Below are 27,304 nucleotides of genomic sequence, written 5' to 3'. Positions count from 1 at the left end.
GCCCTTGGAATGGGAACTTCACTTGGGTCTTGATGAGCTGCAGCATTTATTCACGGTCAAACCGAAACCTACGCTGTTTATTTACTACCATTACTTCTCTGCTCCGATCAGCCAATATCGTTTCGGTATCGTTATCGCAAGATCAACTGGTGCAATAAACACATCGCGAAAAAAGGCTTTGACATATCTCGAAAGACACTGAGATTTGTTGTAATAGCTGAGAGTACCAGCAGAAAACTACACGTTAAAATGTAACTCGTTCTTTTTCAATGGTGCTTTTTATATTCAATTCAGTGTTTAATTTGTTCAATAAAATAATGGTGGAGATGGGTTTTTATGTTGTTTTAAAATTCAACAAGCAATTTGTTGTATTTTAGCAGAATACAGAAAGCAGCAGAACTGATTTTAAGTGTGTTATATTACATTGCTATGTCGGTTTGTGTTTGATTAATCATTCATTCAGCCCCAATCTCTACTGTCTTCAGATGATGGTGGAGTACACTGAACTGGAGAGTGAGGCACCCTGGGAAACTCAGAAGCGTCCCCCTCCTGATTGGCCCAGCAAAGGCCTGGTGACCTTTGACCAGGTCAGCTTCTCCTGCAGCACTGAAGGACCGCTAGTGCTGCAGAACCTGAAAACATTGTTCCGACCCAAAGACAAGGTCAGACATCTTTCATTTATCATCATGTTAAACCTAAGTTTATATATTAAACCGGATTCTGCTTTTCTGTGTGTCAGGTTGGTAATGCGGGTAGAAGGGGTGCTGGGAAAAGCTCTCTGGTCTTGGCTCTCTTCCTCCTGGCTGAGCCTCAGGGGAAGATCTACATCGATGGTGTTCTGACCTCTGAGATCAGCCTCCGCGACCTGCACAAGAACATGTCCATCATTCCTCAGGTAAACACGAGCTGTGTGTTAAAACTGGCACGTGCAGAGTGCACTTTAACCAGACAACAGACTAACACATTAGGCTAGTGATCATTGTATGAAATTGACAGTTATTATTGTAGCCCAGGAGGATAGCAGAGGAAAAAAGCAGTGTATGACTGACAAGTGCCTGGAAGTTACTGGGAGTTTGAATATGTGGACTCAAAAACAGAACAAAGAGCTGTCTGTGTGGAAATGGCAGTTTTGTTTGCTTAGTTCAGCAGCAGAAAATCACCCAAACAAGCAAAAAGTCTTGTTAAATATTGTAGGATGCTTGGTCATGTCAGGATAGAAAGACCTACAAAGACTCCCACTAATACAAACAGAATTGTTGCATGGGACAAACATGGTGCATAAAGCCTCTGTTGCAGAGACTCATAATACCTCTGTTTTTGGCTGCAGTAAGCACTAAAGTCACAATGTAATTTAAATAATACAATTCAAAACAATGCTATATCTGTTAAGGATGAAGTTGTTTTGGCCCTAATCCGAGTCCTTAAATACCGATACCAAGTCCAATACTTATATTTGTTGAATAAAAATGTTTTGACACATTGAAATAACAGCTGCTATTTAATCTGACATCTTAAGCTTGTGTATTATTGATCCAATATGAAAGGTCCTGAGATATTGTCTGCGTTTAGTGAATCTGTGTATTTTGCTAACCCGGGTGTCAGATCAGAGTGGTGTAGTGTGTACTGGTGTACTGTCATTAAGGAGAGCATTGCTGCTATACTAGCAGGCTGAGGTGGACAAAAAAAGTCATAGTATGTCGAAAAAATCATACAAAAGTCATACTATAGTATGTCGGAAAAAAGTGATAAAAAGGTCATGGTATACTACAGTATATTGAAAAAAGTGAGAAAAAGTCATAGTTTGTTGAAAAAAGTCATAAAAAAATCATAGTATAGTTTGTTGAAAAAAAAGTCTTTAAAAGTCATGCTATAGTCAAAAAATGCATCCCTATCTTTAATGCATGTGCCGTATATATATCTGCAGGACTGATGAACTGATCTAGAAAACCATACGGGACAAGTTCAGAGAATGCACCATACTCGCCATCGCTCATCATCTCAACACCATCATAGACAGCGACAGAATACTGGTGAGTCGTCTTACTCATAGATTCTAGAAGAGTACTTATTTATTTTTTTTAAAGCATGGGGTTTACACTCAAGATGTTTGCAACTGCTGCATAACGTTACTTTCCTATAGACACCATTTTGAGGAGCGTGTGCCGAAAACACACAAGAATTAAGATCAGGATAGACATGTATTGATCCCTAGTGTAGAAATTCCATTGTTGCAACAGAAATAAATACAGGCAAAAAAGCAATAGCTGAAGCAAGATTGATACCTCTCATGGCCATACATTAAATATGGACCTAGAGCCGCGAGTCACTTAGTTTAGCATAAAGACTGGAAGCAGGGGGGAAATTCTCACACAAACCGATTTTTTATAATTGCTGAAAAATATTTGTGTCTCTAGGTTCTAGATGCATGGAAATTCCATGCCTATGATGCCATGCTTCAAGATCCAGATGGCATCTTTTATAAAATGGTGCAGCAGACTGGCAAGCAGGAGGCAGCAAGAAGGCAGCAGCTCTACTAGAGGCAGCTAAAGAGGCGAGTTGTACCCTCTTACTTTCTTTAGATGGCTTTTAAAATGTTAGTTATCTTAAGTGAATCTAACTTTGCAAAAAATAATTCTTCAGGTTTACAACAGCAGAAGCCATCCTAGCATAGCAAACGGACATGCAGTAACAGCAGACGGTAACTTGGTTATCTTTGAGACAGCTCTGTGAGCTCAGTGAGGCTCTGACTCACTACTTTGCCACAAGACTTGAGTGCCTGGGCTCGTACTGCGCCCCTCCAGCCTCTGACAGCACAGAGGGTCTGATAGAAGGACCTCATCCACTCCAGCTGCCGAGGAGAAAGGATCTGAAGAGGCTCAGTGGGGCCGTGAATGGCTGAGCCAAATATACGCACATTGTTGAAATAAATCACTATTTCATTTCTATACTTCATATTTATCTTATGTTATTTGCTGCTCAGTATACTGATGCCTTGGAAAAAATGCTTTTAAATGGCTGCATAATCCTTACAAAACTGTTAGTACCTTATTTTATGTTTATACACGTCAACGATAGTGCGTAGATTTATCCAATTTAATATTTTTTTTTGATACAGGTAGCATTGTTGTACATAATTGCATGGGCAGGAGACACTCCTAAAAAAAGGAAAGAAAGGAAAACAAACTTTAACATTTAAAACCTTGCATCACCAGTGATGTGTTGACAGGCTGCAGTGAAATATTGTTACAGGGAGCTGTCTTTGCTGTGCACTGTGCTGCTGCATGATTCACATCAGTGCAATCTTCATGAATAAACATTTTATTTGACTGCTTTTTAAGATGTTTTTATATGCTGCTAAATGTACAGGAAGTATCTAAAGTAAAAGTAGTCATGCATGCGGAATGTGTATGTTTATTGTAGCATATTATATTTACAAGAGCTTTATGTGTGTAGCACTTTTCTGAGCAGAGTAACCACATGCTTAAACAGTAGCTCAATCCACATTCCCCTGCAATATGAATGTTAAGCACATAAGTGCCACATTATTATACAACTGAAAACATACAGAACTACAACACCCAATAAGTTCCTGTACTAACATAAAACCTTCTGAGCACAACAATCTTTATTTTCTACCTAGGAAATTGTTTTTAAAAATTAAAATGTATTATGTAAAAAGAGAAACAACTGAGGTTTTTCTCAAAGGGACATAGGAATCATAAAAAAACGTTCTGTGCTTGTGCACATCCATTTGGGTATCTGGAGTGCTGACCCAAAACACAACTTGTTAAGTAAGACAACCCATTCAGTTTTTACCTTATGTCTCTGTGACTTTTATTCATTCTTAAGAAAAATAAATGGACACAAAGTTATTGAACCAGAATGATCCAATAAACTGACGTTCTTCTCTTGTTTCTCCCAGATGAGTGCAGAGTTTCCGGACCACAACTGAGGAGTTTCTTCACTTCACCCACGTCTTTGTCATACAAGTCCTATTAGTCATAATAGTGTTGTTACACAGTCATTAAACTGTACCTGCCATCATAATGCACTTAAAATATATTTCCCAATCCATAACAATCTCAATAAAAAATTGAAAAGAAATGTTTTAAATTAAATTTCTAATTGTTATTCGTGATAAAAAGTCATAGTATGTCTAAAAAATTGATAAAAAGTCATAGTATAGTATGTCGAAAAAAGTGATAAAAAAGTCATAGTATAGCATGTCAAAAAAAGCCATAGTATGTCGAAAAAAGTGATGAAAAAGCCATTGTATAGTATGTCGAAAAAAGTGATTAAAAAAGTCATAGTATAGTATGTTGAAAAAAGTCATAGTATAGTATGTTGAAAAAAGTGATGAAAAGCCATAGTATAGTATGTCGAAAAAATTTATAAAAAGTCAGTATAGTATGTTGAAAAAAGTGATAAAAAAGTCATAGTATAGTATGTCAAAAAAAGCCATAGTATGTCGAAATAATTGATAGTCATAGTATAGCATGTCGAAAAAAGGGATAAAGTCATAGTATAGTATGTCGAAAAAAGCCAAAGTATGTCAAAAAAATTGATAAAAAGTCATAGTATAGTATGTCGAAAAAAGGGATAAAAAAGCTATAGTATAGTATGTACTTATAAAAAAGTAGTAGTAGTATGTGTTATGTCAAAAACAATCTATGTAAAAGTCATACAAAATGTCTAAAAGTGTTGTTACACAGTTAAACTGCATTACATAAAAGTGGATGTACATTTTTTGGGGATGAAAACAAACCAGCATTCTATCACACTGAGCTATCTCCTCCAATACTAAAAGCCTTTTCCGTAATTTCGTGCTGGGAGGTTGGTTGGGTGGTGGGGAGAGTGTGCAATTATAGTCCCGGAAAAAGTCAAATACTCGAAACAGTACTATAGTGCAATAGATCAGACAGCTCAGCATGTTGGAGTGCTGGTTTGAGGACATGCAGGTCATGGGTTCAATCCTCTTGACAATTTATTTGGAGGTTTACAATACAAAGTGTGAACAACAAATAATAGAACGAAAACTTGAAACATCAGTTTCAGGAATAGCTCACTGAGATAAGCTACTGAGTCAACAATCTGAGGTTGAAGGATCAAATCCCACATCTTTCAACTCTCCTCTGAAATGTGAACGATAAATATAACTTCCAACCAGAGCCTTTACAAGCTTTGCATATAGCTCAGCAAGATAAGGTGAAGGTTAAAGTCTCAAGAAGCTTGTAGGTTGAGAGTTCAGTTTCTCCAAGGTGTTGTCCATTTTCAAAATCAAAAACTGGAAGGGAAAAGTCAAATACTCGTAACATTAACATAGTGCAATCAATCAGATAGCTCAGTGTGATGAACACTGGTTCGAGGATATGCAGGGTATGGGTTCAAGCCTCCTGACAGACAGCTTATTTAGAGGTTTATAATACAAAGTATGAACAACAAATAATAGAACGAAAACTTGCAGCGTCACCTTCAAGATTAGCTCACTGAGATGAGCCACTAACAACAATCTGAGGTTGAAGGATCAAATCCTGTGTTTGTTGTGACAATTTTCAACTTCTCTCCTCTGAAATGTGAACAACAAATATAACTTCCAACCAGATCCTTTACAAGCTTTGCATATAGCTCAGCAATCTAAGGTGAAGGTTAAATTCTCAAATTCAGTTCCTTTGGTTTAATTGACTTTGTCATTCTGGCTGTTAAACTTCTAATTAAAAATGTCTGTCAGGATGATTGAACCCATGACCTGTGTGTCCTCTAACCAGTGTTCTATCAACCTGAGATAGATCATCCCCTACCAATCCCTGATTTAGTATTAGACTTGACTGATATTGGACATTCCAATATTGTTTAGCCAGACAGGGGAGCCTAAGCAGAGAGAGAAGTGGCAACGTGTTTAGCATCAAGCATCTACCCTGGCTCTCCTATCTAATTGAATAATAAATACAACCTCCAACCCAAACATTCCCAACTTCACAGATAGCTTAGCATGATCAATACCCCATGACCTGTTCTGAAGGTGTGGGTTCAATACTGGTGGATGCAGTAAATTCTTTGGGACAAAGATAAATTCAGACCACAGCCTTTCAATGGTGGTGCAGAGGCAATGTTATTTGTGCAAGATGGTAAAGGTTCTTGGTTTGAATCTGGCTGTGGGCTATTTTTCAGTTTGTCCTCTTGAATGTTTACTGCTGCATTCATAACAACAAACTAAAGCTCTCTGGGGATCTCTACTGTGGTGTAGTGGAAGTGTCAATGGTGCATGGCTCCAAAGGTTCCTGGTTTGAATCCAGTTATGAACTATTTTTTTTATTTCTTTTTTTATAAACTGAAGGAAAACTTTTCTTGGCACACAGTTGTGTAATGTGGCATTGTTTTCACTCAAACAATAAGTAGAAAACCCAATTTAAACCAAATATTCAACATTTCTGACTAGTGATTATTCTTTGGGACAAAAATCAACACTAATCACAGTGTTCTCATGGTGGTGTAGAGGCAATGTCAAAGGTACATGGCTCCAAAGGTTCCTGTTTTGAATCCAGCTATGACCTATTCTTTTAAATCTGTCCTTGAACACCTACTGCTGCATTCATGTGAACAAACTGAACCTGATGAGTTATCGTCACTGTGGCGGGGGCACTCACTGGTAAAGACGGATGAATGGAGGATGAGGGTTGACTGGGTCCAGGGGTCCGTAGATCATGTGCACTGAAAGACAAGGAGGGATAAAAGGGAGTCATTTCTGAGGCATCAGAGTACTCCCCTGGATCGTTCTCCGCTATAGTAATGAGGTAGAATAACCCTTCGCTGGAGAGCAACTGTGCTACCACAGGTAGCAACCTGTTGGTCACCTCTCGCCCTCGGCCCAGGCAGCCTCTATACCTGTGCTGCCCACCTGAAAGAAAAGCACACATTGATCAAATGCTCCTCATCTCTGAACTGAAGAAGATGCTGTACAGAGGCCTCGCCACCTCTTCTGAAGGTGGGGTCTGAAATTGTCATCATAGGTGCATGTCCACTGTGAGAGACATAATCTAAAAACAAAAATCACAATGTATGATTTTTTAACTATTTATTTGTATGATACAGCTGCAAATAAGTATTTGAACACCTGAGAAAATCAATGTTAATATTTGGTACAGTAGCCTTTGTTTACAATTACAGAGGTCAAACGTTTCCTGTAGTTTTTCACCAGGTTTGCACACACTGCAGGAGGGATTTTGGCCCACTCCTCCACACAGATCTTCTCTAGACCAGTCAGGTTTCTGAGCTGTCGCTGAGAAACACGGAGTTTGAGCTCCCTCCAAAGATTCTCTATTGGGTTTAGGTCTGGAGACTGGCATGATTTCAAACCATGACGTCTTAGTGTATTACCAACAGTAACCTTGGAAACGGTGGTCCCAGCTCTTTTCAGGTCATTGACCAGCTCCTCCCGTGTAGTTCTGGGCTGATTTCTCACCTTTCTTAGGATCATTGAGACCCCACGAGGTGAGATCTTGCATGGAGCCCCAGTCCGAGGGAGATTGACAGTCATGTTTAGCTTCTTCCATTTTCTAATGATTGCTCCAACAGTGGACCTTTTTTCACCAAGCTGCTTGGCAATTTCCCCGTAGCCCTTTCCAGCCTTGTGGAGGTGTACAATTTTGTCTCTAGTGTCTTTGGACAGCTCTTTGGTCTTGGCCATGTTAGTAGTTGGATTCTTACTGATTGTATGGGGTGGACAGGTGTCTTTATGCAGCTAACGTCCTCAAACAGGTGCATCTAATTTAGGATAATAAATGGAGTGGAGGTGGACATTTTAAAGGCAGACTAACAGGTCTTTGAGGGTCAGAATTCTAGCTGATAGACAGGTGTTCAAATACTTATTTGCAGCTGTATCATACAAATAAATAGTTAAAAAATCATATATTGTGATTTCTGGATTTTTTTTTTTAGATTATGTCTCTCACAGTGGACATGCACCTACGATGACAATTTCAGACCCCTCCATGATTTCTAAGTGGGAGAACTTGCAAAACAGCAGGGTGTTCAAATACTTATTTTCCTCACTGTATATATATATATATATATATATATATATATATATATATATATATATATATATATATATATATATATATATATACACACACACACACAGAGAGAGAGAGAGCTGAAGGTCCAACCACTGATGCCAGAAAAGCTGACAGCACTCCTGAGCCACTGGCCTTCTCCAGACACACACATGGGCTACAAACAGCAGAGCACATTTAAACATCCAGAAGTCATGTTCAGGTGAACTAATGATGACGCTGTCAGCTGCATAGCTATATGGTCAGCTGTGCCTGACGTCATCAGCTGCAGCCTGTCTGTGTCTTTCTCCTGGGCGTCAACCAATAGGAAAGAGTCCTCCGCCGGCTCGTAAACTTCTCGGAAGCCTCCTCTTCCAGCGTGCCAGTAAACTGGTGTGGGATAACTTGCAGACATGTTCTCTTCAGTTACCAGACTCGCTATCCACCTGCACGTGCTCCTGGCTCACCATTTAGTAAGTGACGTAACGAGTTCTGTCTTGTTGGTAGACTTTTACACGGTGTTGCTGTTTAAACGCTTGAGTCAGATTTACCGCTAGAAGTGCCGCTAACACGCTGAATAAAAGCTGTAAATTAAAGCTACGTAGCTAGCCAGCACACTCACAATCCACTTCCTTGTATACAACCTACGTCACGATGACGTACCTTCACCCCTTCATGTATGTTGATTACACATCAGTCTCCTCAAACAAAACAAAATACTTTTATAAAGGCAGATTGTACAAATGAATAGTTTGAATGTACTCACTTTTATTTATATGAATGTATTATATTGTTAATATGTATTATTATTTTCTTATATTTGTTATAGTTTCATTTTAGATATGTAATGTTTAACTATCAGACACAGAGGGATTTTAATAGTGTTCAACCTGCCTTGTTGGTGTAAAACAAAACAAAAACACATCAGTTTCCTCTGCTGCTGAAAAAAAAGATGGCTTATATTAATAAGTTACACATATTTTGCTACATTCATTTACGTGAAATAAAGACTGTAGTATTCAGATCCGTTGCTTAGCAAAACTATAATACCATACTGTAGAAATACTCTGTTACAGATAAAGGTCCTGTATTGGAAATGTTACCTGAATAAAAGTATGTACAATCGGGAAAAGGTATTTGACGTATTCAAAGTACTAAATGCAGAAAAATGTAAATTTATTGACTCAGTCAAACTGATAAAAGAAGCAGGAACCATAAAAAAATTCACTCAGACCATTTACTCTGACTTGTGGATCATTATTCAGATTGTGGAGTAAAAGAAACGAAACCAGCGTAAAGAAACTCAAATACAAGAGCCATGCATTGAAATATGTTAGTTGAAAGTACGCAAGTATTGTCAACAACGTGTACTTAAAGTATCAACAGTGAAAGTACTGATTATGCAGAAGAATGGCCCACATCAGTTATTTTATTATATATTATTAGATTACAATAACTAATAGTAACTATAATAGTCTATGCATAATCTAAACATGTTATTTGACTGCTTTTTAAGATGTTTTATATGCTGTTAAATGTACAGGAAGTATCTAAAGTAAAAGTAGTCATGCAGGCAGAATGTGTATGTTTATTGCACCATATTATATTTATAAGAGCTTTATGTGTAAAGTACTTTTCTAAGCAGAGTAACCAATCCACAGTATAGCAGCACACCAGCCTTCTTTCACCCCTGGTTGCAGCCCTAATATTAATATGTATCACACATGTCATTTGTTAGGCACTTTGTCTTTGTGTCAGCTGGATTTATTCCTCCTTAAGAAAAATATATTTACTGAACCAGAATAATCCAATAAACTCTCTTTTTCTCCCCAGATGAGTGCAGAGTGCAGAGTATTGTATGTCATGATTTTTTTAAATAAAAAAGTAAGTAATAGTGGTAGTATATATTATGTACTCTACAATGTGCATGCCATAAAAGTGGACGTAAAACATTTTTTTCGTCAACCCTAGTTTCTACTTTTCTCTAAGTTCCCCTACTCTAGTCTCTACTCTTCTGAGTTTCTCTACTCTAGTCTCTACTCTTCTGAGTTTCTCTACTCTAGTCTCTACTCTTCTGAGTTTCTCTACTCTAGTCTCTACTCTTCTAAGTTCCCCTACTCTAGTCTCTACTCTTCTGAGTTTCTCTACTCTAGTCTCTACTCTACTCTAGTCTCTACTCTTCTGAGTTCCCCTACTCTAGTCTCTACTCTTCTGAGTTTCTCTACTCTAGTCTCTACTCTTCTGAGTTTTTCTCTAAGTTCCCCTACTCTAGTCTCTACTCTTCTGAGTTTCTCTGCTCTAGTTTCTACTCTTCTGAGCTTCACCTGTCATATTACTCTACTACTCTCTTCTACCCTGCACTACCTTTCCTAACCTTTTCCTATTCTAAGTGTCTTATCTAAGTGTTTGCAGATACGCTGGCAGCGAGCAGGTCTTGAACCTGACGACTATTATTGCATTTTGTGACACGTGTCCCAAACCCTAGTCATAGTATAGTATGTCGAAAAAAGTGATGATAAAGTCAGAGTATTGATTGATATCTTTTATTTTGAACATGTAAATAAAATAAAACATCAGAAAAAAATAGTAATAAAAAAAAACAGTTAAAAAATAAAACTCCATAATTTCCAGTACTTAAAGACCTCTATTTACACATGCAAAAAGGAGTAGGAAGAAGTAAAACGTATGTACTCCTACCATATAGTATATATGGTATAGGATGTCGACAAAAGTCATAGTATAGTATGTCGAAAAAAGTCATAGTATGTTGAAAAAAGTCATAGTAAAGTATGCTGAAAAAAATGATAAAAAAAATCATAGTATAGTATGTTGAAAAAAAGCGATTCAAAAGTCATAGTATAGTATGCCCACTGGTTACTTGTGTCAAACATTGTTTGTTTTGTGTGGACCCCAGGAAGAATAGTAACTACAGTAACAACTAATGGGGATCCTAGATCAATAAAGTAACTCACTAGTCGCAGTGATCATGTGATCATGTCGGTATTTTCCCAACCCAACTTTTACACACGTTTAATTCATTGCGACTTTTCCATGTAGTGGTCAAGCTAATGCAAGTTAGCTTTTTCTCCTTCCAGTTTTAGACTTTGAAAATGACAGCACCACAGAGGGATGAAACCCTCAACCTCCAGTCTTCATGAGAGTTTAACCGTCACCTTAGCTTGCTTCAATCCTTCAATCTCAGATTATTGAGTCAGTAATTTATCTCAGTGAGCTATTCCTAATTAATCATTTAAGTAATCAACAAATTAACCAATCAATGAATACATTAATCAACCAATTACCAGATAAATCAATTAACCAATTAATCAATCAATTTTATTTGTCACATGAAATCAATTAGTCTACAAGGACAAAGTGTGAACAACCAATAATAGAATGGAAACTTGAAATGTCAGCTTCAGGAGTAGCTCACTGAGATCAGCTACTGCCTCAACAATCTGAGGTTGAAGGATCAAATCCCACATTTGTCTTGACAGTTTTTCAACCTCGTTCCTCTGAAATGTGAACGATAAATACAACTTCCAACCAGTGTAGAGTATCAGATCAGATAGCTCAGTGTGATGGAACACTGTTTAGAGGAAACACAGGTCATGGGTTCAATCACCCTGACTGACTGGGGTTCATATCCTACATTTCACAGAAAATTTCTTTCTTTCCTAAACCCAAAAGTTCGTCTTAACTGCGTACTGTAATTGCTGGAGGTGGTGGCTGAGGTGGTGGCAGAGTCGAATAAGCATCAGCCCTTCACCCAGGAGACTCGGGTTCACATCCAGCATGCCCCAGCAGGATGCACACAAGGTAAGGTTAGGCTACCTGAGGGGGGTGGTGCCACACCGGTGGTGCCACACCAGCAACCCCAATGCCGCCCCGAAGGGGCGGCATTGGGGTTTAGACAGCTGCAGAAATCCTGGTAGCAGTCAGGGAGTAGTAAAGTACTCCGACTGCCACCAGGGTTTCCCCAACTGTCTTAAAAGGTGCGCACAACCCCGAAGGGGTTGTGCGCACCTTACCTTTTGCCGACTGCAACAATGAATTTTTTTCTCTAAGTGTCATAAAGACAACACAGGGCTTTCACCCAGGAGACCAGGGTTCATGTCCCACCTGTCATGGTTCAGTACTTTCCTAATCCCAACTGTCCTCGTCATCTTTATGGAGACTCAGACAATTGGTAATTGGAAGGTACTTTTCCATGACACGGGACACAAACCCCAGTCTCCTGGGTGAAGGACCTTGTATTCCTGGGTGTTGGACCTCATCATAAGGTGTGCTCTTCACAAGTGTTGAACTCACAACCTTGTGTTCTTCTAACCAGTGTTCCATCACACTGAGCTATTTGATCTGATACTGATATGCTGGTTGGAAGTTGTATTTATTGGTCACATTTCAGAGTTGAAAAACTGTCAAGACAAATGTAGGATTTGATCCTTCAACCTCACATTGTTGAAGCAGTAGCTTATCTCAGTGAGCTATCCCTGAAACTGACATATCTGCTGTTGGTACTATTATTTGTTGTTCACACTTTTTATTTGTCTATTTCTATGTGTGTCCTAAGTGTTTGCACATACACTGGCAGCGAGCAGCTCTTGAACATGACAACGTGCTTGGTCGAGACTATTATTGCACACTCTCAGTGCCACCCAACCAACCTCCCAGCACGAAATTACAGAAAAGGCTTTTAGTATTGGAGGAGATACCTGTAGCTCAGTGTGAAAGAACTCTGGTTTGAGGAAACGCAGGTCATGGATTCAGTCATCCCGACAGACAATTTATTTAAAGGTTTTACACCCAAAAAATGTACATCCACTTTTATGTAATGCAGTTTAACTGTGTAACAACACTTTTAGACATTTTGTATGACTTTTACATTGATTTTTTTGTACACATAATACTACTACTATTACTTACTTTTTTATGAGTACATACACACTTTTTTCGACCTACTATACTATGACTTTTTTATCACTTTTTTTTTTTTTTTACATACTATACTATGACTTTTTCACTTTTTCCACATACTATACTACGGATTTTTATCACTTTTTTCGACATACTATACTATGGCTTTTTTAATCACTTTTTTGACATCCTATACTATGACTTTTTTATCACTTTACTGACATACTGTACTATGACTTTTTCCACATACTATACTACGGATTTTTATCACTTTTTTGACATACTGTACTATGACTTTTTCACTTTTTTCCACATACTATACTACGGATTTTTATCACTTTTTTCAACATACTATACTGTGTCTTTATATCACTTTTTTTGACATACTATACTATGGTTTTTTTACGCACAAAAATCATGACATACAATGCTATGAGTATACTGTGAGTACAGTCTGAAGAAGGCATGAATGAAGTGAAGGCGCTGGCCACCAGCTCCAGAGCAGCGGGGAAGGCTCGGTGCTCTGCCTTCCTGATTCTGTCCGACAGACTCTCCTCTGGGTCGCTGACCAGCACTGGCACCGCCTCCTGCATGATGATGGCTCCTGCATCCACTTCTTCCTAAACACAGATGAACAAAAACAATGGCTGAGTGAAAAAGATTTTGGTTTAATATATGATGTTTCCACAGTATGCCATACTTACTGCAACAAAATGGACCGTGCAGCCAGCGGCCCGTACCCCAGCCTGGGCCAGTCAACCCACGATCCAGGCCTCTTCATGTGCTCGAAGCTGGCGTAAGACCCTCTGAGCAGCCAGGGGGGGAACCACCAGCACCGCCCCCAGGCCTCAGTTGAAGGTGCGGGACATCTCCTCCTCACTCAGACCCCCCCTCCTTTTGGAGCCAGGAAAACACTGGGGGGATGCTCCATCGAGACACATCTGAGTGAAGGAGGGAAATATGCACGAGAACCAAGAACTACAAAGAGACCACTACATTTTCAAGAGGGGGGAACTGTGCTGAATATGAAAAGAAGGCTGCTTATTTATGTTTACAATGTGCACAGCGGTTATCCTACTAGGTTTCCACAGGAAACACTTTTTTTCGCTGCCTCACACTAGGTCATCATAAAAAAGGTAACTGATTTCCAAAATGCAAATGCAGCTTCATCCAGAGGCACACCACCCTTCCAGATTGCTAAAACATGCTTCATTTGAAAATCAAGTGTCCGCGTGCGTTCAACATAGGGGTGGGGGGGGGAATCGATACAGCATAGTATCGCGATATTTTCCATGGCAACACTGTATCGATACAGATGCCAAGTATCAATCTTTTATTACATATGTGTTGGTCCCATTTTGTAGCAATAAAACTGAAGTGAGATGAACCAACAGAGAAATTGATCTTTTGAGATAAAACAGATGTTGACAAAGTTTCCTTTTGGGCACATCATTTGAAATTTGGAAAAATTTGAAGTTGGAAAAAAGGTAATAAATTGCAATATATCGCAGAATATTGCAATATGTTTAAAATCGCAATAATATCGAATCGTGACATAAGTATCGTGATGATATCGGATCGTGAGGCCTCTGGAGATTCCCACCCCTAGCACCTAAATCCACTGCCAGCCCCTGGGACAACACCTGAGGGATGTTACACCTAAATAATTTAGGAATGCAACTTAAAAATAACTTTCATTATCCATTAATCTGCTGATTATTTTCTCAATTAATCATTTGCACTGTAAAATGTCAGAAAAATGTGAAAAATGCATGAATGTCTCAATGTCTGTGTTTTGTTTTTTTACAGTCCACAACCTAAATATATTCAGTTTACTATGATATAAAAACAGAAAGTCCTCACATTTGGGTAGGGTTACAACACGTTAAATAATTATTCTTTACCACCAAATTTCATGGCTGGATTATTTCTCAGCAAAAACAGACATTATGGCAAATGGAGGGTAAATCCATTGGCCAAAGAATGGCAGGAAGCACCAGGGCTCAGAGAAAATGTTGTCTTAATGTTGTACCAAAACAGTAAAACTGCAACGAATGCTACCAATTGTTTGGGAAAGTCTAAACGTGTTACCACACACAAATACATTAAAAGTACACTCAGGTCCATCTTGTGACTGAAAAGATGACTTACCGACAGTCTGTCCTGACTTGCCAAAAGGGAGCAGGGGCGCTGTAGCTCCGGTTGGCCCTCTCCAGGAGTTTGCGGACCAGGCTGAAGCCGTTGCTGGGGACCCCAGAGGAGACCAGTCCGATCAGCAGGTCCCCCTCGGCGATGTCCCCGAGCCTGGGCAGCTGGGCCCCGCGCTCCACTTCCACGTTCCATATTGGTGAGCCATTCAGTGGAGAACACTTTCACTGAAAGTGACGTATTGCGCAACGTCACACTGGCAGACAAAATCCAGTACCAACTCATGCCCCCCGGGAGGCGCTATAGGGTCCCAGATCGCAGATAGAACATTCATTTGTTCCCAGTCTTGTATTGCAAGACACATTTCCATGCCTACAGACAAAATAAAACTGCAAACAGAGAAGAGTTTCATCTGAATGATATTTTACCGGAGATTTGAAAAGGTTTCGGCTGAAACTTCTGAGCCAAATTTGGATCCAATTTTGTATAGTTATTACTTGGCCGATTTGGTATCTGTCAAAACTAAATTTGAGTCAAGGTATTTAGTACTTTCATTTGATTCTTATTTGTTCCACGACTCGTGGCAAACAGTGGACATGAAGATTGATAGACAGATCTTTCTCCTCCAAAAAGGTTGAGTTTGGTCCCCACTCCGTCTGTCCCAGGATCGGGGCGACAAAACCTGCTGCCCCCAGGTCAAACAGCCCAGCAAAGCCTCCCAGTTCTGCATTACACCCTGGAAAAAAAGCAGTTATGCTGCTATGGTTACTGCTCCATCCATTCTTTATAATTTGGCTGCGTTTGTATTAGGGCAGTCCATGGATCCGGTGGCAGGACCCCTCTTTAGACTTGTGACTGGGAAAAGCAGCAGATGAACACGTGCTCACTACGTTTTATATAAATAAAGGAAGACAAAATAAAATAAAGGAAGACGTTTGGGACTGAATGATGGGCGCATAATCATGTATTTTATATCAGTCTATATTTTCAGCTTTCACTGATCAGAGCATCACCTTCACATCATGACTTCTGCAGGATGAGACAGTTCTGCTGCACGTCATGATGTTTTTTGTAAGGACACTGAGGACCATTCCTATCCAGCCATGATGACCTTAATAATAAAAGATGGTGACACCATGTTTACTTCCTGGCATAACTCAGTCCTAATGCTTTCAAGTCGCAACTATCATTTAAAGCCATTCAGAGTTGGTTAGCTTTTCAACAGTACGAACAAATCCCCTACTGATTCTAGAGAGACAACTCATTACAATTATTTAGCTGATGCTACAACTGTGTAACTGATGAACAACTTACAATAACTGCATTCAGCCATGTGCATACAATCCTTCTGCTTCAAGTGCTACAGTTAGAGACAATAAGAGATAAAGAAATTGTTTTGTTTTTTACTGAGACCAAATGAGACTCTAGAAATCAGGTTGCTCAGCAGTGTGGGAATAGTATAAGTCTCAATAAGAGCATCACTTAACAACAAACACATAACACAAGTGTAATACACCACCACACAAAGATCTGTCCAAACACTGACAGACCTCAGCCAGGATTAGAACTGCAAAGACAACTACTATTCGGCAACTATGTTGATAATCCATTAATCGGTTTGAGTCATTTTTTATGGAAAAAAGGTCTGAATTCTCTGATTCCAGCTTCTTAAATGTAAATATGTTCTAGTTTCTTCACTCCTCTGTGACAGTAAACTGAATATCTTTGAGTTGTGGACAAAACAAGAGATTTGAGGACGTCATCTTGGGCTTTGGGAAACACTGATCGACTATTTTCACCATTTTCTGACATTTTATAGACCAAACAACTATTCGATTAATTGAGGAAAATAATCGACAAACATTGCGTCATGCGTCAACTATTTCCCTTAAACACTTTGCAGGTAGGGATCAGTTTTCACAGCTCTAAAACAACTTGCTCAAAAGTACTTAATAATAATAACAATATTATAATAATACTACTGTATCTAAACATACACACTCTCTCCATCACCAATCTGACACCTACAAAAAAAGTTAAGGGTGTCAATTAAACAGCTGCTAGACAGACTACATAGTATACACACCGGTGGTTTGGGCTCCGTCTCTCTGTCCTGACAGCTTCAGTAAATACATCTCCGCTCAGCGAGGATTCTCTTGATGCCTTGTTTCGTTTATATTGTCAGGAGCCGGCGCTGAGCTCTTTCTCTTCTTCCTCCTGCTCCCAGGTGTTGGGAAATGATGTTACCTGGGAAATACCAGCCTGAATTAAACCACATGAAATAAAACTGCTGATTATCCCTCCTGAGGCAACAGGACACGCTGTGTTCATAATGTGAATTAAACATTTCATGCTGAATCACCTCCCACGATGCACACTTTGTCCTAACTTGAAGATGTTCTATGTCATTTGAAGTTCTAATACTGGATGTGATTATAACATGATACGCTGTGCTTAACCACCATACTGTCTCCGCTTCTACAGTGATTCTAGTGACTTGCACACATTTCAACAGTTTTGATACAACATTATGTGACAGCTAACCTGTTGTGATGGATTGAAAAGTTTCCTAATAACTTATGTAGTCGTCAATTAACGCCACCCAAAACAGTTTCCAAGAGGCCAAAGAGGATCTTTAAAATACCATTAAGTCCAAACAACATTCCAAAACACAAAACGATTCAATTTGAAATGATTGAATTAGGCTAAGCTGTAGACAGCATGTGCAAATTCTCAATTAAAAACAATCGTACATTAAAATTGTTGTTGATTAATGTTCGGTCAACTAACTAGCTATTTCTACGCTAATTATTTCATGTTGACAATTCCACTTAAATACATAACATTAAGATGGTCAAATGACCACTTGACATTTCTAGGATTTATTCACTGCAAGCTCTTCAATCTTCCCTCAAGGCAACTATTTCTGCATTGGTAAAAGTCAGGTTTCAAAGTCTAAAAAGCCGAATACTTCCCACGAAATGTGGACTTCCTACACTGGCACCACTCTCTCTAACCTATAACCAATACATCGTATTGTAACAGATGATTGGATTAAAGAGCCGACAATTGAAGTGCATCACTGCTTTTTTTAAATTGTGATTTTGAGAAATTGTGTTTTTTTTTCCCCTCATAATTTTCTCCACACGATTCCCTGCCATTATAGTTCTCACAATGTACATGTGATGTATTATAATGGATTGGTCATCATCAATAAAAAGGACGCCAGAAAATGTCTGATTATTACTGTTATAGTTAAATAATGCTTCCATCAGGCCTATTTATACCTGTCAATAAAATAAACGTTATTAGAATGTGTTAATAATTGCTTAGCCTTTGTTTGTGAAACACAAACAGTATTAACCCTTGTGTTATCTTCAAGTCAAATTTGACCCGTTTTTCAAAATGTCTATCAGAAATATGGGTTTCCTTTTAACTAATTTTAATTACCCAAAAATAACAACATGAATGATTACACACATCGCGCTTCGCAAGTACAACAAAAGATCAAATCTCTACTTTCATTGACTTTTGGGTGTTCTTTCAAAAAAGAATTTGTATTTGAAAAAACGTTGACATATACCCGGCCTTCATTTAATATATGATTCATAATTTCTGCTTTTTTAACTCAAGAATTAGGTATAATTTCCTATAAATGAGGTCTATTGACCATGAATTCCAAAAATGTAGTAAATGTAAAACTGGTAATAAGTTGGTGTTAGTTTATACATGGTAGTGAAAATAAGCATTAAACGTCAAAAAAAAAGAGCCAAAAACATTGAAAAAAAAAATTAAAAAAACACACGAAGATTAAACAACCTAGATTAACTATGCTAAACTAATTAATAGTGGGTCTTAATTGAACAATAAAAACGTCTGCCTACATTTAGATATTGTAACGCTCACCCAGTGCTGCAGCGTTGAATAAGGAGACGATGACTGGCTTGCAACTTCTGTGCATTTATTTAGAGAACACAGCTTAACTCCGGTCACTGTTGGCCGTGACCACGCCGTACATTCAGTCGCACAACAACCGACAACAACCGAAGAGAGAGCCCGCTCTTCCTCAACCCATGGGTGTATTAAGACCCAACCTCACACCCAAAACTCGGGTTGTCGTCCCCCCCCCCCTTCTCGCGAATTAAACCACTGCTAACCAGCTGAACCTTAAAAGGAAGGTTAAAACCGATTTAGTCAGCACATATAACCGCAGTTTATTTACCGTTACAGCTGTAAAGAGGCTACGTAACTACGTCTACACGTGGCATAATTAGGGAAGCGCGTCTTTTAACGAATATTATTATTTATTTATTTATTTATTTTTTTTATTGAACACTTTTTTCTTTTTTACAAAAATACAATTTACAAAATCACTCGTTGGGAGACTTATGTGTAGAACATAGTTAAACAGTTAATAGAACAAATTACAATAAAAAGGTAAATAAAAATAAAACTAAAATAAAAGAAATTAAGCAAAGGCATTACAGTCCATAAGGCATGTCAAAGTTGTTTACATACATATATTGTCTTCAGTTTACATATATTCTTAAAATAAAGGTGCATGGAAGCTTTATAAAAATACAATTATAAATATTTTGAGACATCTTCACATAGAAAATAAATGTTAACACTGGAGTCTTTCAGAAGTTTCAAAGAAGCAAGGTATTCCCTCAGTTCAATTTTAAACACCATTAGGGATGGATTTTTTTTTTTCCATTTACATTTATGGATATGGTATTTACCCATAATTGTTATGATATTGTAAATTCTAAAAAGTTCTTTCGGAAGGTTTTCATTACCAAAAAGAATTTGCTCTAACTTTAACTTTAAAGTCATTTTCCCCATTTTTGTTTCCAGCCAATTCATGACATCTTGCCAGAATCTTTTTATCACTGAACAAGAGAAAAACAAATGTTCAATAGTTTCATCTTCCTGGGAACAAAACACACATGACTCCACTTCAAAACCAAATCTCTTTTTAAGGATTGCTGCTGCTGGATAATATCCATTTATAATTTTGAATTGCATTTCTTTAATTTTAGGAGGTATAGGCCATTTCATGAATTTGATATTTGTTATTTTGTCATCAAAATGCCTTATTTTTATATTTTGGTTAAAATCATGAAATAGTTTACCTTTAAATATTTTGCTAATAAAATTATTGTTACATTTTTTGCTATTCAGGGGAATTTGGTTTAGTTGCAGTTTAGGCAAATTTATTTGACTTTTGGAATAATGTAAATAGTTTTGTATCATATTTAATAGGGCTATTGGTATTGCTTTACATATCTTATTATAATCCAAATTACATTTTGTTTTAAAATCCGTAAACCTAAGAAAATTACCTTGTTTATCTAATATATCTGTGATGAAAATAATTCCCTTTTCAAACCAATTTTTGAAAAAAAGTGTTTTTCTACTTATTGTTATCACTCTGTTGCTCCACAAGGTGGAGCCATGTGGTGTAAAATTATGAGTAAATACCATCTTCCAGTAATGAAGAACTTGTTTATGATAATCAGACAGTTTAACTGGCAATTTGGATACCTCGAAATCGCACTTTAAAAGAAACTCTAAGCCTCCCACTTTATCAAAAATGTTTTTGGGAATATGATACCATAGATAATCAGGTTTATCTAAAAAAGCTTTTACCCAGTTAACTCTAAAAACTCCAACCATAGATTCAAAATCAATTGTTTTTAACCCCCCTTTATTACAGTCCTTTACAAGTTGTGATTTTTTAATGTAGTACGTTTTATTACGCCAGATGAATTGGTAAATTATTGTATTTGCTTTTCTTATGTTTTGTGAACTAATATATAGAGAATAGCTTGGGTAAATTAATTTAGAAATCCCTTCTGATTTTGACAATAGGTTACGTCCTAAAATAGTTAAGTCTCTTGTCTCTTGTTTATTTCTTCAAGTTTCTCTGTGACATTTTTGGATTCTCTTATTACCAAGTTTTTAGAAAGATGAATACCCAAGTATTTTACCTCAGTCTTAACTGGAATCATCTCCAAGTTTGTCTCAGTGCAATTATACAAAAGGTAGTATTTCACATTTTTTAAGATTAAGGCAAAGGCCTGATGCCCTGGAGAAAACAGAAATTACATTTAAAGCCTTCTGAAGAATTGATTTGTCCTTTAGAAATATCACTGTATCGTCAGCAAATTGGCTTATTTTCATTTCGGTGTCACAAACTTTTATCCCTTCAAGGTCTTTGTTATTTAGTACAAAATAAGCCAAAAGCTGCGTACAGAGAATGAATAATTTTGGTGAAATTGGGCATCCTTGTCTTATTCCACAAGAGACATTAATTCTTGGAGTGATGTCTGATTGAAGTGAAATATAACTATATATTTGATCATAAAACATTCTGATTACCTTACAAAAGTCATTACCAAACCTAAAGAGTTGGAGCGATTTCAGTAAAAAGTCATGTTCGATGGAATGAAATGCCTTGAAAAAAATCAATAAACAATATTAGGCTTTCTGTGTTTATAAGGCTCTGGTAATCTAACATGTCCATAATTAGTCTCACATTGTTATGAATATGTCTACCTTTTATAAAAGCTGACTGAAATTTGTCTATTAACTTGTTCAAGACATTTTTTACTCTGTTAGCATATACCAAAGCTAGTAATTTATAATCATTGCAAAGTAAAGTTATAGGTCTCCAATTATCTAATAATAATAAGTCTTTATTAGGTTTGGGCAACAAGGTTATCAGACCAGTTTTCATTGTTGGGGATAACTGACCCTTTTTTATGCAATCGAGATACACATTAAATAATACATTTTTAATATCTGTCCAAAAGGTCTTAAAATATTCTATAGATAAACCATCAATACCCGGTGATTTACCGTTTTTCATTTGTTTTAAAACTGTTTCAATTTCTGTTAAGGTTACATCTTTATCTAGTAAAAATTTGTCTTCATCTGTTAGTTTTGTTACATTTTCATTTACACTTTTCATAAAGGCATCACAATCGTCACTCTGAAATTTTTTCTTATACAAGTTGCTATAAAATTGACATACTTACTCTTATTTTTTTTTGAGTCTTGAATGATATTTCCATTTTGGTTTAATTTTGTTATACATTTTTTAGTCTGTCTCCGTTTTTCAAGGCTATAAAAATATGATGAGTTTTTTTCCCCCTGTTCAATCCATTTGGCTTTTGATCTAACAAAGGCGCCTCTTGCCTTCTCCACGTATATACCATCTAATCTGTTCTGGAGCGTATGTAACTCTTGTGTCTCTTCTACAGTTATGTTAAGTTTATTATGTGGAAAACCTATCTTTTCAACTATTTCCTTTTGTTTACGTTTACGGTTGTCGGCTATTCTCTTTCCAGCTTCAATAGCTTGTTGCTTTACTAGAAATTTAAAACACTCCCATTTACTTATATCTGACAATTCCATGTCATTAGTTTCAAGACATATTATTCTAATCTGGCTACAGAATTCTTCGTTCAGCAACAAGGTATTGTTAAATTTCCAAATATTGTTTGATTTTTGTTTTTGTTTGACTATTGATAGTGACAACCTAATAAGACAATGGTCCGTGAGAGGAGATAAATGAATATCACATTTTGGTGTAAGATTAGTAATATTTGGAGACACAAGCCAATAATCTAACCTTGAGCATAGGTTAGCATCTGCTGGGCTGATCCATGTGAATTGCATTGTGTTAGGGTGTGTCACTCTCCAATAATCTACCAAGTTATTGGACAGACAAAAGTTGTGTAACATGTCATTATATTCTGGTTGTAACCCCTTGGGAGGTTTTCTGTCAAGCCAGGAATTAGGTGCTATGTTAAAATCACCTCCTATTATTATGCTATCCGTGCCATAAGTTGCACTCCATTCCCTGATGGCTTGAGTTAACTTTAACATCATATTTCTATTGAGAGACCTGTTGTTGTACCCATATACCTTAATCAAAATCATTTTAAAATCAAATACTTCCACCACAACCATTAGCCAGTGACCTGCTTCATCACTTTTATAATCAATAATTTCCCCTATAAATCTAAAAAATAAAATCATCACTCCTGCAAAATGAGAGGTTCCATGTGAATACAAAATATTGTCTCCCCATTGTTGCTTCCAGAATTTTTCGTCGTCCTTGTTAGAATGAGTCTCTTGTAACAAAATAAGGTTGGCTTTGACTTCCTTACAAAATAAAAATATGGCCTTATGCTTAATATTATTCTTTAAACCTCGAACATTTAAAGAACTAAAAACAATAGACATGCGAATGAAACAAAGTACACGCTCTTAAATGCGCTTAAAAAAAATAGGATTTAAAGTGCCCATATTATGAAAAAATCACTTTTTCTGGGATTTGGGGTGTTATTTTGTGTCTCTGGTGCTTCCACACACATACAAACTTTGAAAAAAATCCATCCATGCTGTTTTGAGTGAGATACGGTTTCTGAATGTGTCCTGCCTTCAGTCTCTGGGTGAGCTGTTCAAAATCGGCACGGCTTGTGACATCACAAGCCGAAACGAGCAGGCTAACCGCATAGCCTCATAGGGGGGTGATCGCTTTGTAGCATTAAAATGGCGTCATAGGAGGTTCGCGGTCCGAGGAGAACAAGGGGGTAAGCTTCGCTTCAGAGCTCGAATCTCCTATGGCGCCATTTTGATGCTACAAAGCGTTTCACCCCCTGTTAGCATTCCAGTGACTGCCATTCATTTTGACGTCACTTTGACAGCGAATAACTTTACATCTGAAGCGTTTAAAGACTCTATTTGTCCATTGTTTATTTCTAAAGAAACACAACAATGTATAAAAGGCTCCATTACCTTGTACCTCACGTTATGGCTCCGTAGTAGACGTTTTTGTAAAAAATAGGCTAACGATTGTGTCATAACCACGCGACTTACTGTCGCATAGTAGAGGAATTACCGTATAGTACAGGAGAAGCTCGCAGGCAGTTTGGACTTACATTAGCTGTTTAAGTTTAATTACTTATGTTAACTAGCATTTTAGTTAGCAATAATTAGCCTGTGTCCATGTTATCTCCTTACATATACCTACGCTCTCCTTCTCTGCAAGATTGGGAATGATTGAGATTTCTCTTGGCACAGCTACCAGAAGACTTACAACTTTCAGACACGTTGCTCACGTCACATTTACGTTGTTTCTCTCAGTTGGAGGCTGCGCAGTAACGCTCAGCGCTCACCAGAAAAGTGCTTCCAAAGCCCGTCTACGGAAAGCCGTTCCACTCCCTATTAAGCCCCATTGTACCTACTTTGGTTGCAGTTCCACCAGAGTTCCACTGGGGGTGATCACGGTCCAGTGCAAAATGAATGGGACTCTATGGAGCTAGACGGCTAAATTTGTCTCTTTCGCCTGATTGTCGTTGAGAAATCTCAGATTTGATTGTAGTTTTTGCAAGTTCAACATGGATTATAGGTCAAAAGTTGAATGAACGAGTACTTATGCCCTTTCGATTTGTTACAGGTTGAGTCGTTGTTGCCCATAACACGCTAGCATTCTGCTAATGAATGCTGATTGGTCAGTGAAGGACTGATTACGATCGGAGATCCCGCTTGACGGCATCCGAAGCAGAACCAGAATGTCAGAGTGAATATTTCGGCGTGGTCTTTAAAACATTAGCAAACCTCTTTCTAGCATGTGTATTGACAGGGAGAGTCTAATCTGTCAGCTGTGTTGTCGATGCCTCGAGAGAAAAAAGGAAGCGACTCAGAGCTTGCCGTAAAGCAGTATCTCTGGCCGTATATGTGTATGACGTCATTGACATTTTAAAAGGCTTTTTAGAACAAAAAAGCCACTTTAAAAAAATCTAACACCCAGCAGTGTGTATTTTCTTAGCCTCCCCTTTCAAATGCAACATTCAAATTACTAGACAAAAAATTATATTCTGAGAAAAGTGGATTTTGAGGGGTATAGCTCCATAGAGTCCCATTCATTCTGCACTCGCCTGTGAGCGCCCCCTATATGGAACTCTGGTGGAACTGCAACCAGTTCAGAAGCCGGAAGTAACGAGAGAGTGGAACTTCTTCCCATATTAGAAATTCTTTGGTGCTTCTAAAGGCCTTCACTTGTCTCCGTCCAGAGCAACGGGATCTGTTGGTCCATTCTTATATACTGTCTATGGAGGAGAAGCTTACCCCCTTGTTTTAACGTGGTAAACACGCTACAGGCTACTTTCAGAATGTCAAAGGTTTCACAAGTTCAAGTAAATGTAACAGGCCAGAGAACATGTTGTGTTATTAGGATAATAACGTTTCAAGTGCAGGTGCATGTGCTTACCTGGTAAGATGTCTGACCCAATAATAAATACATAAATAAAAACGAAAGGAGCGAAAACATCAGGAAAACACCCGAACAGGGTTCTGCTTCTGGTTCTTCTTCTTCTTCTTTAATGGCGGATTGCAAACAACTTTCATGTGCATACCGCCACCTGCTGTACAGAAATATGTAACATCATGTCATTTTACAATTATCTTAAATTCTACTCATCAACCCTGTGTCTTTTAAAAATGGAATTAGTGCCTTCCTGGTGATTCTTATCTCCTCTCCCTCTCCTTCTGATCTCAGTATGTCCATCAGATTCCACTCCCGCCCTGCCTCCTGAACCCCATCTTTAAACCCCCGTCTTTCCACCTCATTCAATGTGCAGTACAATATGACATGTTCAGCATTTTCTTTATCTGCACCCCAGTCACATCCAGCCACAGCTCTCAGAAGGTTTATAACTTTTTTGCATTTAGTTTCCAAGTGCTTTACGTGTGTTTTCCATGTATTCTTACTATCAAACCATAGACCCAGGTACTTCAATTCATTTACTTTCTCCATTGGCTGCCCATATAATGTTAACTATTCAGCATGGCACTTGCGCTTCTTTGTGAACATCATGTAACAGGATTTGCTTGTTAATATCTTGAACCCCCACTCATATGACCATTTCTCTACTTTCCGAATTGCTTTCCTCATGTTTTCTAATATATATGACACATTTCTTCCTCTCATCCAAATGGCCCCAACGTCCGCATATAGTGCCGATTTGATGTATCCATCTAAGTTTAAGAAAATATAATTTATCATGATGTTGAAGAGTACAGGGCTAATTGCACTCCCCTGGGGAATACCATTGCCTACATCTAAATCCATAGACACCTCTGATCCAACCTTAACTCTAATTTTCCTACCTGTTAAAAAGTCCGTAATCCAATTATACAACACTTCTCAATACCCATACTAGGCCTACTTAGTTTAATAAGCAGTCCTTCCCTCCACATGGTACCATATGCCAAAATACACTATTGTCATCAGCTCTTTCATTTTCTTTTTTTTTGTATTGGTATCCAGAGCATTACAGAAAAACATTAACCATTAAAGACATCTTGCATCCTTCCCAGCACCCCTACCCTCTCAAAAGTAGGCAACAAATACACAATTCAAGGACATATTCACAAAAATAGACAGAGACAAGCAATAGAATCCACATCAGTAAGATCAAAAAACATCTGGCCAACCTCCAGGTTATTACCCGTCACATTTCTCATGGATTTCACATATAGATAATAAAAATAAAAGACAAACAAACAAACAAAACACTTGCCTGTCTTATGATAACTTGTGCATAATCTTCCATAAAAGGTCTGTCTGGTACCACAAACAGAACTATATACAGTGGGGCAAAAAAGTATTTAGTCAGCCACCAATTGTGCAAGTTCTCCCACTTAAAAAGATGAGAGAGGCCTGTAATTTTCATCATAGGTACACTTCACCTATGAGAGACAGAATGAGACACCTGTCCACAACCTCAAACAGTCACACTCCAAACTCCACTATGACTAAGACCAAATAGCTGTCAAAGGACACCAGAAACAAAATTGTAGACCTGCACCAGGCTGGGAAGACTGAATATGCAATAGGTAAGCAGCTTGGTGTGAAGAAATCAACTGTGGGAGCAATTATAAGAAAATGGAAGACGTACAAGACCACTAATAATCTCCCTCGATCCGGGGCTCCATGCAAGATCTCACCCCGTGGGGTCAAAATGATCACAAGAACGGTGAGCAAAAATCCCAGAACCACACGGGGGGACCTAGTGAATGACCTGCAGAGAGCTGGGACCAAAGTAACAAAGGCTACAATCAGTAACACACTACGCCGCCAGGGATTCAAATCCTGCAGTGCCAGACGTGTC

General features: G+C 38.0%; 3 long non-coding RNA genes across 3 annotated transcripts; 1 reads left to right on the top strand and 2 right to left on the bottom strand.

The window, feature by feature from the left end:
• Positions 1-6,251: 6,251 nt before the first annotated feature.
• LOC118494451 lies at positions 6,252-19,758 on the bottom strand. Its single transcript, XR_004896585.1, has 3 exons — positions 19,748-19,758; positions 16,205-16,209; positions 6,252-6,464 (listed from the first exon to the last, which is right to left on the bottom strand). It is a non-coding gene; the product is annotated as an uncharacterized LOC118494451 (long non-coding RNA).
• LOC118494449 lies at positions 8,155-17,678 on the top strand. The gene is made up of 3 exons (XR_004896582.1): positions 8,155-8,524; positions 11,742-11,875; positions 17,302-17,678. It is a non-coding gene; the product is annotated as an uncharacterized LOC118494449 (long non-coding RNA).
• On the bottom strand, positions 13,277-16,171 carry LOC118494448. Its single transcript, XR_004896580.1, has 3 exons — positions 16,130-16,171; positions 13,673-15,852; positions 13,277-13,588 (listed from the first exon to the last, which is right to left on the bottom strand). It is a non-coding gene; the product is annotated as an uncharacterized LOC118494448 (long non-coding RNA).
• Positions 19,759-27,304: the final 7,546 nt, after the last annotated feature.

The sequence above is a fragment of the Sander lucioperca genome, chromosome 24, assembly GCF_008315115.2.
Source record: "Sander lucioperca isolate FBNREF2018 chromosome 24, SLUC_FBN_1.2, whole genome shotgun sequence".
Taxonomy (NCBI): Eukaryota; Metazoa; Chordata; class Actinopteri; order Perciformes; family Percidae; genus Sander; species Sander lucioperca.
This window is presented reverse-complemented; position numbering and strand designations above follow the sequence as displayed.